This window comes from Mytilus galloprovincialis, chromosome 6 (assembly GCF_965363235.1).
Source record: "Mytilus galloprovincialis chromosome 6, xbMytGall1.hap1.1, whole genome shotgun sequence".
Classification (NCBI taxonomy): domain Eukaryota; kingdom Metazoa; phylum Mollusca; class Bivalvia; order Mytilida; family Mytilidae; genus Mytilus; species Mytilus galloprovincialis.
Genome location: NC_134843.1, coordinates 35,655,667 through 35,675,576, shown reverse-complemented (window position 1 = coordinate 35,675,576; position 19,910 = coordinate 35,655,667). Strand labels below are relative to the sequence as shown.

The 19,910-nt window shown below is 32.6% G+C and overlaps 1 long non-coding RNA gene across 1 annotated transcript; it reads right to left on the bottom strand.

Moving 5' to 3' along the window:
• Window positions 1–911: 911 nt before the first annotated feature.
• Window positions 912–14,534, bottom strand: LOC143078112 (uncharacterized). Its single transcript, XR_012979058.1, has 3 exons — window positions 14,486–14,534; window positions 13,040–13,111; window positions 912–983 (listed from the first exon to the last, which is right to left on the bottom strand). It is a non-coding gene; the product is annotated as an uncharacterized LOC143078112 (long non-coding RNA).
• Window positions 14,535–19,910: the final 5,376 nt, after the last annotated feature.

Genomic DNA, 19,910 nt, shown 5'->3' with positions numbered 1-19,910 from the left:
GATCTACTTTTATAAAATCAACATCCATAGATGCTTGTTACAACCAAAAAGTTAAATGACCAAAAACTCTGAATTTAATTCAAAACGGAAAGTCTCTAATCAAATGGCAAAATCAAAAGATTAATCGCACCAATCGAATGGATAACAACTGTTATATTCCTGATTAGGTACATACACTTTCTTTTTTAGAAAATGGTGGATTGAACCTTAGTTTTATAGCTAGGAAAACCTCTCAATTGTATGACAGTCGCACCAAATTTAATTATATTGAATACGATGCAAGAACAAAAATAACAAAAAGAGAGGGGGATCTTGTGAATAAAAATTCAAAATTCATTAAACAGTTTGCCACTGAATGTGATAACACTCATTCTATGTGTAACATTATATTTACAACCCATTACGATGATAGTACATTTCTGGCCAGTCATATACAATATGGGGGTAATCAGACAACTTCCTATTGTAAATAAAAATAAACGATTACTCGATTAAATGATGTATTAATAAGCTATTAATTAGGTTATGATCTGAATTATAATCTGTAAAGAACCAAAACAGATTGCGTTTGTACTGGCGCTACACACACTTTTTCATGTTTCTTCCAAAACTTTACAAAATAACAAACCTTTGTGAAATCACGCAAACATAAAGCAAAGTATTGCAAAATAACGTAAATCTTTGCGTTATAACATAACCCTTTGTGAAATAACGCAAACTTTTGCATTATACCGCAACCATTTGTTTTATCGTATTTGCACAGTCTAACCATCGGGGACAACAACCGTAACGTTTGAGGTGGGTATAACCTCTTAAAGCGTAATTATGGATAATAGTAAATCTAGTCTGACACTGCTTTAGTTTAGATTCAGTTTTCTAATATTTTTATTATTCTATCAATGTATACATACAGATTGGTTAGCGTTGGTAGGTTTTGAAATGCCCCTTGCTGTATTGTAGTTAATTGATTGCCGTCCAAATACCTGAAACAAAATTATGGTGATGTTTCATATATTTCACACTAAGGAAATTGTTTATTTTCATTGATATGTGAATATTTATCTAATTTTGATTAGTATTACATAATAATATTGGTGTGACTATGACGCAAATTGGTCAAGAAATTTAAATAGTGGCAACAACAGTTAACATATGGTTTAACATTATTCATGAATAACCAGCTAAATATTTACGTAAGTTGCCTTGGATTAAAGGAATAAAACTTTGTGAATACATTTAGGATTAGTATTTGAAATCACTAAAATCATAGTAATTGTATTTAACCACATTGAGTATATCTTCCTAGGACAACAACTAGAGACTATCAAGATCCAGTGTCATATAATGCAACACGCAAAGAACTAATTGGTTGTAATTAAAGGACAATAACTTCAATTAGAAGTCAGACAATTTTTGCCATTTGTCTTTATTATAGATCTTGTCTTGCTGATAATTTCTGTTGATAAAAGTTTCTTTCTAGCTAAAAGTTTAAGATATAAGACAAAAACGCATAAACAAAATTGTACAAATCGGCATTAAAGGTCAATAAATCTGATAATTATTCAACTGATGATTTCAACCATAGAACTTATTTGTAGAACTTGTCCTCTGAACATTTTTGCAATGTAAAGTTTATCTCTAACACAGTTTTAAGGGCAATTTCTCCCACAGAAATCGTCTGACAGTTTTAAGGATATGGATAATTAATGTAATTGGTAAAGCTCAATTCAGAAACACTTTTCCTTTTTAGATTTCCTTTGGTTTTCAGGATAATAGACAAAACTTGCATTTTACCCAATGTGTTCTTTTTTTTGCAATGTCGACCATCTTTGTTGGCAGGTGGGTCTTTGAACACATTTTTAAAACTAAATACCCCAATGTTTGTTGTGGCCAAGTTTGGTTAACTTTGGTCAAGACCAAGCGACGAAGGATGACGACAAGTGATTAGAAAAGCTTACTTGACTCTTTGGACCAGGTGAGCTAAAAATATGTTGTCTTGAAAACCAATGAAGAAAAGCATTTTGTGAACTTCTGAACATATTTGTAGTTATACCACTGTCGGATACTGCTATTAGACATCTAAAATCAATTGTGTATGATGTGACCACATGGTCAACGTTGACTACCTATGTTAAATAAGATTCAAATCTCTACTGGCTTATCCAATCATTTTGTAATATTCACTGTAGAAAAATCTTTAATAGTATGAACTAAAAAAACGACTTAAATACCAAAATGGAAAGCGTGGGAATGTCATAACTTTGATTGCTGATTTTGGTCTTTTTTTGTTGAAAACTATTGATATCTTATTTGTAACTGTGAATCAGAGAGCATAGTATCAAAGAAATGTGGTTGATAATCAGATTGATAAAAAAACCAAAAAACCCTTCCAAACTCGAAATGTGTTGAATGACAAATATAAATCTTGTTTTCCTTATTGATAGTATTGACATATAAATAAAGGCAACAGTAGTATACCGCTGTTCAAACTCATAAATCCATGGACAAAAAACAAAATCGGGGTAACAAACTAAAACTGAGGAAAGGTATTAAATATAAGAGGAGAACAACGACACAACACTACAATGTAACACACACAGAAACGGACCAAGCATCAGAAAAAAATCCCACGAGAATAACAAATAACATCAAAACTAAATACATGAATTTGGGATAGACATATAAAACATGGTTATAAATTTAGAGTGTGTTTCAGCACATCCTATATATTTTTGATATTATCTTGTAAAAATGATATACCAATAAATATAATCTACATTACAGATGTAAAATATTATTAAATAAAAAAAAATAAACATTTATTACGATATATGAAATCTAATATGCATATGACGTACACTTTGTTACACACCTATGCATCGGTTATATTTGAACTTTCACATGTTTCATTCTTAAAATTAAAGTTTGTTTATGTTTTTTTCTTCATAATATTTTATGGACTGACAAAAAAACCCCATTTATAATAAATGATCAACTTATTAATTTCAGAATCTTAAATTTTAAACAGAGACAAAAGATACCCAATATAAATTCAAACTCACAAGATGAAAATAAATGAACAAGAAAAAGACAAACAGACAAACCGGCAAACAACAGTACACAATAAAACAACATAGAAAAATTAAGAATGAGGAAAACGAACCCCACTACGAACTAGTGGTGATCTCAGCTTCTCCGGAACAGTAAGCAGATCCTGCTGTACATTGGTGCAAGTTGTGTTGGTGATGTATGAACAAATCCAATGATAAGCCAAGTTTAGTAGGTCACATACAATATCTTCATCGTAAATTGAGTTTTTCGAGCAATATCAATTAATCATTTAAAAAAGAAAGACACACATTTTATTATATAGAAGACACAATTTATGATACTAGTATACGGTTCACATACTAGTACGTAAATGCAAGTTGTCCCTCTTCCGTGGGACAATGGGGTGCTGCGATCGGGAAGTACGTTAAATATGGAGGAAACTCTAAATTATGAAAACATTGATAAGATTTGTACTTACAATTCTTGTAAACTAGTAAGGTTTTCAAAAGTGTCTTCCTTGACAAATGTCAATTTGTTTTCGCCCAATAAATTGAAACTGTTTTAATACATACTAAAGTATCGTAACTGTAATATCTATATATGCGTTTAGCCATTCAAATTTTTATTTAATAGTATGTCTTTTGAAGTGAGAATTTTACACAATTTTTCAAACAACAGTAATAGATGGTGCCTCTTAAAACATTTAAAATCCCTGTATCTGTATACACGTGTACTTTAACAGGAGTCTGTTATTCAGTGGTTGGCGTTTTTTGATGTGGTTCATATGTGTTTCTCGTTTTTCAAAAAGAGTTAACGGTTGATTTTTCTGTTATATGAATAGTTTTACACTAGTTATTTTGGGGAACTGTATAGCTAACTTTTCGTTGTGAGACAATGTTCCGTGTTGAAGGCCGTACTTTTACTCATACCACATGTTCTTATTTATATTTGCATTATACATCAAAATGTCATATATATAAATAGTATAATAGTATAAAAACTTAAATAGATTTCAGATGTTGTATATTATGACCAAATGGTAACATTTAATAGTACACAAATTTAAGGTTTATATTATTGATACATCAGTTATTTTTTTTGTTATTGAAATGACTTTGTTTCAAGGAATACCATATACAGTGCGATCCTTGACATTCCTTGATGAATGTCGACAATCTATGGTGACCATAATTTTCCTATATATCAAATAAATATTCATCTTTTGTTTCATTATTGTACCAGATAATAATCGGATTAAATTTCACCGTCATTACATCATGTCAGTGTCAAAACCGAAACGTCAACCAATTAATAGGTAACGTACAAACAACTAGTGTTGAAAAAGCAATGTATAGTAAGATCGCTCATATAAACCTTTGGAGATACTGTGAAACCGTGTTATCAAAAATAAAAAATTAAATAAATAAACAGTTTTTAAATTGTTGACCGAATCAACAGTGAGATTACACTTGTAAGCACGTATATTTGGTATTTTGCTTAGAAATGGTACTGTTTAAACATACGGTGAAAAGTTGAAAAATTGTAATCGATGTGAAAATATATAATTTACCCTCAGGGACAACAACCGTTATACATCCGTTTGATGTGTTTTACCTTCGGATTTTGCCATTTGATAAGGAACTTTCCGTTTTGAATTTTCATCAGAGTTCAGTTTTTTTGTGATTTTAATAAAAAAAAAAAAAATTCAAATTGCTGACCAATTCAACAAAGAGATAAATAAAGGCAACAGTAGTATACCGCTTTTTAAAACACACACAGCAACGGACTAAACATTAGACAAAATCCGATGAGAATAACCAATATAACATCAAAACCAAATACATGAATTTGGGAAAGAAAAGTACCGTGACACGTCTTATAGTAATTTGAATTCACACTCAAATATAGGGGAAAACGAACGACACAACGGAAACACAACATAAAAATGTTACACACACACAAACTCGTTGGCACGTTTTTTTGGTATTCTACTAAGAAATGATGCCGTTTATACATACAATGAAAAGTTAAAAAGCTGCACACTGATGTTTACATGGAAAAATGAAATAAGTGAGAAAAATGAAAATAAGAAAGTCCTCTGTCTTCTACAAAATGCCACAACTTATATCTTTACTATTTTGATGCGCGGTTCGATTTTCGAACAAAAGTTCGTTTACATCAAAGATAAAAAGATATAAAACGGACAACCAAAATAATGTCCAAGAAAATATGACAACATTATATAAAAATAAAAAAAAAAAAAAAAAAAAAAATACTAATACAGTGTACGAAAATTTAAAAAGAAGGCTTTATCATCAAATAAAGAATAAGAACTGAAAAATGGATAATTTGTTGAATCTTATAATCATGTAAGGATGTAAAAATCTGTATATGTATATGTATATATATATATTTACTTTAATGTGGCTGTTGTCATGTCTGTTAAAAATAAGATTATTTAAAAGTAAAAAAAATAATAAAGAGGATTTTTTAGTCAAGTATGGTTCAGACTGAAAAAAAATAGGTAGGAATACAATCTATTATGTTTAACAGTATTTTTACTATCCCTTATGATGATAGTAAACAGTCATTACTAGCCAGTCATGTTCAAAATTGTAGTAATCAATCAATTTCCTGTTGTAAATCATTTTTGATAAAATGTTTTATCATTTAGCTGTTAAATGGTTATTGCACTGGATACATATAAATTTTAAGAAATCAAAATGTTTGACGTTTGCACGGAAGCACACTAAGGCTAAACAAACTTTTTGTCATGTTCTTCCTATGTTTGTGTTATAACGAATCTTTGCGAAATAGCGCTAACAAGAAAGATATACAACCAATACATCAAAATGGTAAAGTTGAAATCCCCCTTTTCGTAAATTTTTCAGACGGCATCACGTGTTGGTTGACGGTTATGGAATATATGTTTCACAGATGATTGCGGATATGTTCATTATGTGGTGACTACAATCCCGTCTACTTTCACGAGTAGACAACCGAATAAAAATTGTTATCGGGATTGTAAACACGTGTGCCACAATCTGAGCAGGTTTTTAGTTCATTTACGATTTATGAGATTGGTTTTCCCTGTTTTATGATATACCGCAACCATTTGTTGTATAATATTTCATGGGAGTCACCTGTTATAAATAGAAGAGACTGCATGCACAGTCTTACCATATGGTGTAACAAATGTTACGTTTGAGGACGTCAGAAATCCATATATCGTAATCATTGATAATAGTAAACCTAGTAAATAAAAGGTAGAAAAGCCATAGTATTTCAAAAAAAATTTCAAACATTTGTAAATAGTAAATTTATAAATATAACCATATCAATGACAATTCATGTCAGCACAAAAAGTGCTGAATACTGGGCTTGTGATACCCTCGGGGAAATAAATCTCCACCAGCAGTGGCATCGAACCAGTGTTGGAAATAAACTCATCATAGATACCAGGACTAAATTTATTATACACGCCAGACGCACGTTTCGTCTACAAAAGACTATCAGTGACGCTCGAATCCAAAAAAGTAAAAAAGGCCAAATAAAGTACGAAGTTGAAGAGCATTGAGGACCAAAATTCCTAAAAATTTTGCCAAATACAGCTAAGGTAATCTATACAGTAAGACACTGCTTTAGCACGGTAGGTATAGTGTCCGGCTAGGATAGTGGTTTTTCGAGTGATTCTGGCGTATAAAAATATAATCCTGGTACTTTTGATAACTATTTACACCACTGGGTCGATTCCAATGCTGGTGGACGTTTCGTCCCCGAGGGTATCACCAGCCCAGTAGTCAGCACTTCGGTGTTGACATGAATATCAATTATATGGTCATTTTAATAAATTTTCTGTTTACAAAACTTTGAATTTTTCATAAAAACTAAGGATTTTCTTACCCCAGGAGTAGATTACCTTAGCCGTATTTGGCACAACTTTTTGGAATTTTGGGTCCTCAATGCTCTTCAACTTTGTATTTGTTTGGCTTTTTAACTATTTTGATCTGAGCGTCACTGATGAGTCTTATGTAGACGAAATGCGCGTCTGGCGTATAAAATTATAATCCTGGGACTTTTGATAACTATTTATACCACTGGGTCGATGTCACTGCTGGTGGACGTTTCGTCCCCGAGGGTATCACCAGCCCAGTAGTCAGCACTTCGGTGTTGACATGAATATCAATTATATGGTCATTTTAATAAATTTTCTGTTTGCAAAACTTTGAATTTTTCGAAAAACTAAGGATTTTCTTACCCCAGGAGTAGATTACCTTAGCCGTATTTGGCACAACTTTTTGGAATTTTGGGTCCTCAATGCTCTTCAACTTTGTATTTGTTTGGCTTTTTAACTATTTTGATCTGAGCGTCACTGATGAGTCTTATGTAGACGAAATGCGCGTCTGGCGTATAAAATTATAATTCTGGTACTTTTGATAACTATTTACACCACTGGGTCGATGCCATTGCTGGTGGACGTTTCGTCCCCGAGGGTATCACCAGCCCAGTAGTCAGCACTTCGGTGTTGACATGAATATCAATTATATGGTCATTTTAAATTTTAAATTTATAAATATAACCATATCAATGACAATTCATGTCAGCACAAAAAGTGCTGACTACTGGGCTTGTGATACCCTCGGGTAAATAAATCTCCACCAGCAGTGGCATCGACCCAGTGGTTGTAAATAAACTCATCATAGATACCAGGACTAAATTTTGTATATACGCCAGACGCGCGTTTCGTCTACAAAAGACTCATCAGTGACGCTCGAATCCAAAAATGTAAAAAAGGCCAAATAAAGTACGAAGTTGAAGAGCATTGAGGACCAAAATTCCTAAAAATTTTGCCAAATACAGCTAAGGTAATCTATGCCTGAGTTAGAAAAGCCTTAGTATTTCAAAAAAATTCAAAAATTTGTAAACAGTAAATTTATAGATATAACAATATCAACGACAATTCATGTCAGCACAAAAAGTGCTGAATACTGGGCTTGTGATACCCTCGGGGAAATAAATCTCCACCAGCAGTGGCATCGAACCAGTGTTGGAAATAAACTCATCATAGATACCAGGACTAAATTTATTATACACGCCAGACGCACGTTTCGTCTACAAAAGACTCATCAGTGACGCCCGAATCCAAAAAAGTAAAAAAGGCCAAATAAAGTACGAAGTTGAAGAGCATTGAGGACCAAAATTCCTAAAAATTTTGCCAAATACAGCTAAGGTAATCTATACAGTAAGACACTGCTTTCGCACGGTAGGTATAGTGTCCGGCTAGGATAGTGGTTTTTCGAGTGATTCTGGCGTATAAAAATATAATCCTGGTACTTTTGATAACTATTTACACCACTGGGTCGATGCCACTGCTGGTGGACGTTTCGTCCCCGAGGGTATCACCAGCCCAGTAGTCAGCACTTCGGTGTTGACATGAATATCAATTATATGGTCATTTTAATAAATTTTCTGTTTACAAAACTTTGAATTTTTCGAAAAACTAAGGATTTTCTTACCCCAGGAGTAGATTACCTTAGCCGTATTTGGCACAACTTTTTGGAATTTTGGGTCCTCAATGCTCTTCAACTTTGTATTTGTTTGGCTTTTTAACTATTTTGATCTGAGCGTCACTGATGAGTCTTATGTAGACGAAATGCGCGTCTGGCGTATAAAATTATAATCCTAGTACTTTTGATAACTATTTACACCACTGGGTCGATGCCACTGCTGGTGGACGTTTCGTCCCCGAGGGTATCACCAGCCCAGTAGTCAGCACTTCGGTGTTGACATGAATATCAATTATATGGTCATTTTAATAAATTTTCTGTTTACAAAACTTTGAATTTTTCGAAAAACTAAGGATTTTCTTACCCAGGAGTAGATTACCTTAGCCGTATTTGGCACAACTTTTTGGAATGTTGGGTCCTCAATGCTCTCCAACTTTGTATTTGTTTGGCTTTTTAACTATTTTGATCTGAGCGTCACTGATGAGTCTTATGTAGACGAAACGCGGGTCTGGCGTATAAAATTATAATCGTGGTACTTTTGATAACTATTTACACCACTGGGTCGATGCCACTGCTGGTGGACGTTTCGTCCCCGAGGGTATCACCAGCCCAGTAGTCAGCACTTCGGTGTTGACATGAATATCAATTATATGGCCATTTTAATAAATTTTCTGTTTACAAAACTTTGAATTTTTCGAAAAACTAAGGATTTTCTTACCCTAGGAGTAGATTACCTTAGCCGTATTTGGCACAACTTTTTGGAATTTTGGGTCCTCAATGCTCTTCAACTTTGTATTTGTTTGGCTTTTTAACTATTTTGATCTGAGCGTCACTGATGAGTCTTATGTAGACGAAACGCGCGTCTGGCGTATAAAATTATAATCCTGGTACTTTTGATAACTATTTACACCACTGGGTCGATGCCACTGCTGGTGGACGTTTCGTCCCCGAGGGTATCACCAGCCCAGTAGTCAGCACTTCGGTGTTGACATGAATATCAATTATATGGCCATTTTAATTTATTTTCTGTTTACAAAACTTTGAATTTTTTGAAAAACTAAGGATTTTCTTACCCCAGGAGCAGATTACCTTAGCCGTATTTGGCACAACTTTTTGGAATTTTGAGTCCTCAATGCTCTTCAACTTTGTATTTGTTTGGATTTTTAACTATTTTGATCTGAGCGTCACTGATGAGTCTTATGTAGACGAAACGCGCGTCTGGCGTATAAAATTATAATCCTGGTACTTTTGATAACTATATTCGTCCATTTTTTTCGAATGCAGTTCGGGCTTTTTCGAGTGATAAAACATATGATAAGTTAAATTAACGGATATTTCGTTTTTAACATTACTACCAATCTTATATTGAATACTATATGTGTTTTGATCATCAAAGAAGCATAATTTCCTTGTATTTAATCCAAAAAAATCAGTGTTTGTTATGTGCGGTTTTTTACGAGAGCAACTGTGAAATTGTCCGGGTTTTTAGAGACAGCTGGTCCGTTTTCTTTTACAGAAAATTTGATAAGGAAAAAAGGTATCCTAGACTTTAAAGAATTACTTTTTTTAGTTTATAACTGTAATTAAGTGAAGGACAATATCATATATTCCCAATAAGTCATCAAAAACAAAATCAAAATGAATCTGTTTTCCAATTAAATGCCAATTTTCTGTTTGAAGAGCGTAATACAACTACTTTCCAGTGTTTATTTAGAAATTACTTGATCCTTAACAAAACGGTGTTTAGAACATAATGCAGGGCACTCATATTCATTTTAACTCCATTTAATGCTACATTTGATTTCAGAGTTAATAATATTTCTTGTGGTGAACCCCGAAGATTAATAAAAGAAACCTATCAATAAAAAAAACTTTAAAACAGACACACTTAATCCACCCTATTTTTATTTCCATTAAACACAAAATTTGAATGAAATTCAGATAAAATCAACAATTAAATGAATAGTTCATTAGCCTAAATATGACCCTTTAGCAATAATAGACAAATACAAAATGGTCATATTATATGCTATCACCAGCTAGATTGTCCAGTGTTTCGAACCAGGAACAGCATTGTAATGTCTTGATTAATATTCATATTTTCCACTTTTTAGACACTTTTGTTTTATTGAAAGGAAAGGAAGTTTTCATGGTGTTAAGTTGCTGTATGATCATACAATTGCATAATCAGACTTCTCCTCACAGTTGTAGCATTTAGTAATTTTCGGTTGCGATTTCTTAAACAATAAAATAAGTAATAAAAGATACAAAACAAAAAGGTAATGAAATATCTAAGATTTATATTCTTTTAAAAACAAACATATATCTCATCTTATACAAGATGTTTGACTGTCCCTTATGTATCTTTCGCCCTCTTCTATACAATATATGTATGTACGTCTCAATTCGAATTGTCTATGCTTACATTCTGGACCATATGAGTTTTAGGACCATACGCGTATGGTCAGTATCATATGCGTATACTCATATGGTCAAACTGTACGCGTGTGGTCAGACCATATGATAGATATAGGAAGATGTAGTATGAGTGTCAATGAGACAACTCTCCATCAAAAGGACAATTTATAAAAGTTAACCATTATAGCTAAATGTACGGCCTTCAACACGGGGCTTTGGCTCACAACGAACAACAAGCTATAAAGGGCCCCCAAAATAACTAGTTCAAAACCATTCAAACGGGAAAACTAACGGTCTAATCTATATAAAAAACGAGAAACGAAAAACACGTATAAATTACATAAACAAACGACAACTACTGTACACCACAATTATTCTTCCCCTTGGGAAATTGCTACAATGCATTTTTTGGTAAAAGTCATATTAGATTAAAAATTTGCACCGCTTCAAACATGAAATAAATGAAACTGCTTATAGACCATTATTATTCTAATAAAATATGCTTCTAGGAAAATCCATCAGTGCTTTTCCTTTTGAGAGCCCTATTAACATGTCAATGGTAGGATTTGACTCTTGTATAAATGACTAAGGCTAATTTGAGGAGTGGTCGGAGGGGTCCTGATCCCGAAATTCCGAGGTGCGTTTTTTTTAACGAAATTCATATCCCGACATCCCGAAATTGGACAAAAATATTCCCGGATCCCGTAAGGACCAATCCCGAAATCCCGATCCCGACGTCCCGAAAAAGTCCTGCCTCCCTCTAATCTCTACCCTACTTTCATTTTGGCCAAATCATTACTTTCACTTTCAACAATAAATTGTTATGCCCCATTTATGGGCATTATGTTTTCTAGTCTGTGCGTCCGTTCGTCCGTCCGTCCGTCCGTCTTTTCACGCTTCAGGTTAAAGTTTTTGTCGAGGTAGTTTTTGATGAAGTTGAAGTCCAATCAACATATTTACTTTTTACTTAGTAAATATGTTTCCTATGATATGATCTTTCTAATTTTAATGCCAAATTAGAGATTTTACCCAATTTCACGGTCCACTGAACATTGGAAATGATAGTGCCGATGTGGCATCCGTATACTATGGACTCATTCTTGTTTCCACATGTTTTACTTATTTCAATATATGTGCAACTGGTATGACCCCTAATTTTTAAATATTTCAAAGAAAACAGTAGACAAAATACAGAGTCTCTATATGTTATAGTAGTATAATCGTAGTTACATCTGTCATACGATTGGTTGTTCTTGTGATGTTAAAAACCGGAAGTCTTATCTATGACTAAAAGTCAGTCTGATGACGGAAACAATATCCGGACACCTATTTTGTCGTTTTTCCCCGAAAATAACTCAATCTGGATAATCATAAGAATGGATGACAAATGCAACTATGCATGTAACTTATAGAACACTGAGGCATGATGATTAATTTATTGTGGAAGGAAGAGAAGCGACACACAAAATGAGGTCTTCTCGTTTAGTAGTATAGATTCCTATCTTTGTCACCAAGCAGATATACAAAAGAACTGAGTGAACGATATATATTTAAAGTATCGGTTATTGCATTATTCTGTTTGAAACTTCTATGATTGTGATTTTTTTTAAACGTGATTTATGAAAAAAACATTTAAAAAAATAAATATGAAGTCCCTATTCTTCTTCCTTAAATATGATCAATTCTACTTGCAACTAACACTCTTGCACCTCCTCACCCCAAAAGTATAATATAAAAAAGCAAAAAGGCATTTCAAAACGTTTTAGAATAACGACATATGCATGTTTTGCAACTGATGTCGTCATTGTTTTACTTTCATATCCATAAATTCCAGATTGTGACAAATTTTACGTTTTTAAAACATTGCTTTAGAAGAAAATCAACGGCTGTGTCTCATTATTTATTTTGGAAATACACATACAGTGTACTTTGCACGGATAAATGGTCATAACTGGACACTTCAGTGATTAGTTTATCCACAAAAACAACCTATAAATTGACAGATCACGGGTGAACAGGTTACACTCCGCCCAGTAAAGTGAAATAAATCAAGTTATACATACAGACGGGTTAGCTCTGTTAGGTTTTGAAATGCTCCTTGCTGTATTGTAGTTATTTGATTGCTGTACAAATAACTGAAACACAATAATGGTAATGTTTCATATATTTTACACAAAGGATATATATAAAAAAGAAGATGTGGTATGAATGCCAATGAGACAACTATCCACAAAAGACCAAAATAACACAGACATATTATGTTTATAATAATTTATAATTAGACATTTGTCTTATTTTTGTTAGCAGTTGTTGTTCAATCATGCAAATAGTTTGTTTCTGTGTATGTTTGCGTTTGTTTTTGTTGCACTTCAGTGTTCCTGTTGTTCATTTGTTTTCCTCTTATAGTTAATACTTTTGCCTCGATTTAAGTTTGTTACTCGGATTTTTTTCTCTCAATCGATTAATGACTTTTAATCACCGGTATACTTCTGTTGCTTTTATTAAATGTTATTGGTGTTGTCAGGACTCCGGTAAGGGGCAACAGGAATAAACATGTGATTTTAAAAACTACATTGACAGTTTGTTTTCTAATTATTTAAATGATCAATCAAAGCAAAGTATGCTTAATTAGTTTTTTTTAATATAAAGTCATCATAGATTAAAATTGTGTGCGTCAAAAAAAGTAATGGGAGTTCTGCATGAGATAGACGAAAACATGTTTTTGTATGGTTTAATTTGCTCAGACTAAAGTGTTTTTTTTTTATCCTGGTATCAATGATGAGATTATTTACCACCACTTGGTCGATGGCACTACTGATTGAGGTCTCCTTCCTGGATGTGTCATCAGTCTAGTAGTCAGCACTTCTGTGTTGACATGCACTACAGTCACTACAGTTGCAATGCTCATAATAAAAAATAAACTCATCATAGACACCAGGAATGAAATTCTGTATTTACGCCAGACGCTACTGATTGATGTTTCCTCCCTGATTTGGCCATTAGTCTAGTAGTTCGCACTTCTATGTTCACATTAGATATTACTAATTTTGTCATTATTATAAATTGACTGTTTACAAAACTGTTGATTTTTCAAAACACTAAGGCTTTTCTGCTGAAGAAAAATATTACCTCCGCTTTATTATGCATCCTTTTCGAAAATTTGGATCCTCAGAGTTCTTCACCTTCTTACTTCATATTGCTTTTAACATTTCTGTTTCTTGTTTTACTTATGTTTTTTTTTAAGACAAATTACGCGTCTGGCGTACACAATTTTAATCCTGGTGTATGTGATGTGTTTATTTACTATGTCATGAATGCAAATCGCGAGGCAAATTTTGAATAATGAATGATAATAACTTCCATATCTCATGTTCTTTGTCATTTTTACACTTGTCTTTTTAAAATCTCCATATATCATTAACATTGATGGTAAACCTTATCAACCAATGAATAAGTTTAGTTATGGTTTTTTTCCGTCATGATAAAATATAAAAACAATGTAAACATACAGTCGGTCCAGTTTTGGAAGGTCTTGAAATGTTCCTTGTTGTAATGTAGTTATTTGATTGCTGTACACATATCTGAAAATCAGCCCTGGTACTGTTTTAAATGTGTGTGGTGTATGATATAAATTGATCTACTGCAAGTGCATACATACGACTATGATCGTTTCTGGAACATTCAAATACAAAATAAAAGAGGAATTGTGGTGGGTTTTGTTTCTTATATCAACTCAAAACAAACAGTTATATACTTTGAACAGAAATTTGTTGAACCCATAACTAGTTATCAAAGATATGTATATTCATTTACATAAGGTCGATTCTATCCAAGGCAGTTTATATATACTAGGCAAAAAAAGAAACGTTACATTGGTTTTATGCCGCATTTATCGGCATTATGTTTTCTGGTCTGTGCGTCCGTTCGTTCGTTCGTTCGTCTGTTTGTTCGTTCATCCGATCCGAGTACTTGGGACACATTCTTGTTAATTTGAAAATATCACATAATATATATTAATTTCAAATATTTTTTTTTATTAATTATTTAAAAGCAAAGTTTGTTTATTGAGTTGTTTAATATAAACTCCTTAGAAGACCCATTGGTGGCATTCTGCTCTTTGGTCGGATTGTTGTTTTGTTGACACATTCCTCATTTCCATACTCAATTTTATCATCTCGTTTAATAGTATAGATTCCTATCTTTGTCACCAAGCAGATATACAAAAGAACTGAGTGAACGATATATATTTAAAGTATCGGTTATTGCATTATTCTGTTTGAAACTTCTTTGATTGTGATTTTTTTTAAACGTGATTTATGAAAAAAACATTTAAAAAAATAAATGTGAAGTCCCTATTCTTCTTCCTTAAATATGATCAATTCTACTTGCAACTAACACTCTTGCACCTCCTCACCCCAAAAGTATAATATAAAAAAGCAAAAAGGCATTTCAAAACCTTTTAGAATAACGACATATGCATGTTTTGCAACTGATGTCGTCATTGTTTTACTTTCATATCCATAAATTCCAAATTGTGACAAATTTTACGTTTTTAAAACATTGCTTTAGAAGAAAATCAACGGCTGTGTCTCATTATTTATTTTGGAAATACACATACAGTGTACTTTGCACGGATAAATGGTCATAACTGGACACTTCAGTGATTAGTTTATCCACAAAAACAACCTATAAATTGACAGATCACGGGTGAACAGGTTACACTCCGCCCAGTAAAGTGAAATAAATCAAGTTATACATACAGACGGGTTAGCTCTGTTAGGTTTTGAAATGCTCCTTGCTGTATTGTAGTTATTTGATTGCTGTACAAATAACTGAAACACAATAATGGTAATGTTTCATATATTTTACACAAAGGATATATATAAAAAAGAAGATGTGGTATAAGACAACTATCCACAAAAGACCAAAAATAACACAGACATATTATGTTTATAATAATTTATAATTAGACATTTGTCTTATTTTTGTTAGCAGTTGTTATTCAATCATGCAAATAGTTTGTTTCTGTGTATGTTTGCGTTTGTTTTTGTTGCACTTCAGTGTTCCTGTTGTTCATTTGTTTTCCTCTTATAGTTAATACTTTTGCCTCGATTTAAGTTTGTTACTCGGATTTTTTTCTCTCAATCGATTAATGACTTTTAATCACCGGTATACTTATGTTGCTTTTATTAAATGTTATTGGTGTTGTCAGGACTCCGGTAAGGGGCAACAGGAATAAACATGTGATTTTAAAAACTACATTGACAGTTTGTTTTCTAATTATTTAAATGATCAATCAAAGCAAAGTATGCTTAATTAGTTTTTTTAATATAAAATCATCATAGATTAAAATTGTGTGCGTCAAAAAAAGTAATGGGAGTTCTGCATGAGATAGACGAAAACATGTTTTTGTATGGTTTAATTTGCTCAGACTAAAGTGTTTTTTTTTTATCCTGGTATCAATGATGAGATTATTTACCACCACTTGGTCGATGGCACTACTGATTGAGGTCTCCTTCCTGGATGTGTCATCAGTCTAGTAGTCAGCACTTCTGTGTTGACATGCACTACAGTCACTACAGTTGCAATGCTCATAATAATAAATAAACTCATCACAGACACCAGGATTGAAATTCTGTATTTACGCCAGACGCTACTGATTGATGTTTCCTCCCTGATTTGGCCATTAGTCTAGTAGTCCGCACTTCTATGTTCACATTAGATATTATTAATTTTGTCATTATTATAAATTGACTGTTTACAAAACTGTTGATTTTTCAAAACACTAAGGCTTTTCTGCTGAAGAAAAATATTACCTCAGCTTTATTAGGCATCCTTTTCGAAAATTTGGATCCTCAGAGTTCTTCACCTTCTTACTTCATATTGCCTTTTTACATTTCTGTTTCGAGTTTTACTGATGTTTTTTTTAAGACAAAACACGCGTCTGGCGTACACAATTTTAATCCTGTTGTATGTGATGTGTTTATTTACTATGTCATGAATGAAAATCGCGAGGCAAATTTTGAATAATGAATGATAATAACTTCCATATCTCATGTTCTTTGTCATTTTTACACTTGTCTTTTTAAAATCTCCATATATCATTAACATTGATGGTAAACCTTATTAACAAATGGATAAGTTTATTTATGTTTTTTTTCCGTCATGATAAAATATAAAAACAATGTAAACCTACAGTCGGTCCAGTTTTGGAAGGTCTTGAAATGTTCCCTGTTGTAATGTAGTTATTTGATTGCTGTACAGATATCTGAAAAAAAAGCCCTGGTACTGTTTAATATATGTGTGGTGTATGATATAAATTAATCAACTGCAAGTGCATACATACGACTATGATCGTTTCTGGAACATTCAAATAAAAAATAAAAGAAGAATTGTGGTGAGTTTTGTTTCTTATATCAACTCAATACGTAGAGATTATCATGTTTTCTACACATTGATATCCTAAAATATCAGCCGCGAGCAACAATGTGAACCTTTTTGGTGAATAAGCGCAGCGAACAAGCTAAAAACTTTCACATTGTGTCGAGCGGCTGATATTTCACGATATCTTTACGAAGAAAAACCGATTATCTGTTTGTCGTTCTATTCCTGGTCTTTTCCCTCTTCCTAGGAAAGTTTTACGCTTGACAAAATCCAGCTTGATAACGTCTCCTCTCGCATTGTGACGTCGCTGTTAACTTCTCTTCTCACATTGTGACGTCAATTATAATGCCTGATCTCGTTTAAAAGCTTTGATAGAGAATTACGGAGCGACAGAACAGGGTGGTATAGGCGTAGGGAAGGACGATAAAAACAGTTACAGACTTTGAACAGAAATTTGTTGAACCCATAACTAGTTATCAAAGATATTTATATTCATTTCAATAAAGTCGATTTTATACAAGGTAGCTCATATATATCTATAAATTTGTATGTTGTTATATTAATCTGCCAATAACGCCAGTCAGTTAGCTATTTTCAAATAGACAACAACAGTTTATAGATGTTCAAACACACCTCATTGACAGATTATTTTTTAATGACCTATATGATAGTTGGACAGTATTTAAAAACAAAGTGTTTTCAATAAGTTGTTTAATATAAACTCGTTATATTTTTTTTTTACTTCATCTGCAAAAGACTCACCACTCACCTCCGTGAATAGTAATCATTGAGAATAGAAAACAAAGTCTGCCAATGCTTTAGTTCAGATTCAGTTTTATTTTTCATCTTGATAAAATACTGTAAAAATTTATACATACAGACGGTATAGCGCTGGAAGGTTTTGAAATAGTTCTTGTTGTATTGAAGTTATTTGATTACTGTACAAATACCTGAAACGAAATAATGGTAACGTTTCATACATTTTATACTAAAGAAATTGTTTTTCTCTTGTGGTTGTGGCTTGTCATCTATTTGGTCCTGGGGCGTACACCAATTTTAAAATGCCTAGTGTTAAAGTTTGACACTATCTAACAATATACTAGTAATTAAACAAGGAATGAGAGCTCTGCATGATGAAGTTAATCAACATGTTTTTGTTTATTGTTTATTTTCTCACACATCTTTTTTTTCAATCTTGGTATCGATGATGTGTTTTAAACCACCGGTTCGAAGCTTTATTTTTTAGTCTGTCTTTTTTTCGGTTTGCAAGGGTTTTGTCGATCTCTTTTACAGCCTATGGGCTATAATGTCTGAAATTCATGAACATGTGTTAGTTTGGTCTTTCATTTTAAATTGTAATGACATTCTCGCTGATTAATACATTCTGCACAGTATAATCGAATGGGACAACAGCTGTCACATTTGTGGACGGAATAATTCAATATATCGCATTCATTACTAATAGGAAACATGGTTCGTCATTAATTGAGGGTCCCCAAAATAACTAGTTCAAAACCTTTCAAACGCGAAAACTAACGGTCTAATCTATATAAAAAACGAAAAACGAGAAACACGTATAAGTTACATAAACAAACGACAACTACTGTACATTAGATGAGTATATAATACTCATGTGGTTATTAACGAACCAGTCCATATGAGTATTGGGACCACATTGGTATACATTAGAAACGATGCAATAATACAATAAACTTATCTATTACAATGACGGTCACATCAAATGTATTAATTTTATAGTTCAAAGGCTACCCAAAACAGCACAATTTGCAAGCAAGTTGAAACCCATTGTCTTTCAAGCAATTGTCCTAATCTGGGTGTATCTGTTTTCTGTCCGTCTCTAGTATCAGTTATTATACTCTTTATCATATTGACTATTTTTTCTCAGTTAGTAAAACAGTTGAACTCTTGTTTAACAGATATAGGAAGATGTGGTATGAGTGCCAATGAGACAATTCTCCATCCAAATAACAATTTATAAAAGTAAACTGTAACAGTTCATTAAGACAATTTTGGAAGTGATCTTCGATGTCGACATTTTGTTGTTCAGTAATAGTTATCCCATCAGATCCAAATACTTATATGGTCCTGAAAACTTACATTATATTGTTGACATGACGGATATATACTGTACATGCAATTTATAAGATATGAGAAAAAGAATATATACAAGTGAACGATACTTGTTTATAAAATGCAAGTGTTGATAAACCATGTGCCTTGAAAGTACTTAATTTAAGCCTTTATTTTATAGTTCCTAAACGTAAACACATAACATTTTTAACTATAAGAAATGTGAACAATCACTCTATAAAAAAGGACACACTCGAAAAAACCCGGACTGCTCTCGAAAAAGCCCGGACATGAAAAACTGATATTTTTTTTTGTCTCAAAAGGTCATTTTCAATGCAATAACAATAGTTTTTGTAAAGTGTCTGTATATCTACGGATATATAGATTCCATGTATGCATTTCCATCGACATTTGCATTGGTATGTTTAAGAAAATGGCTTTATTCGTTATTTTGGGAAA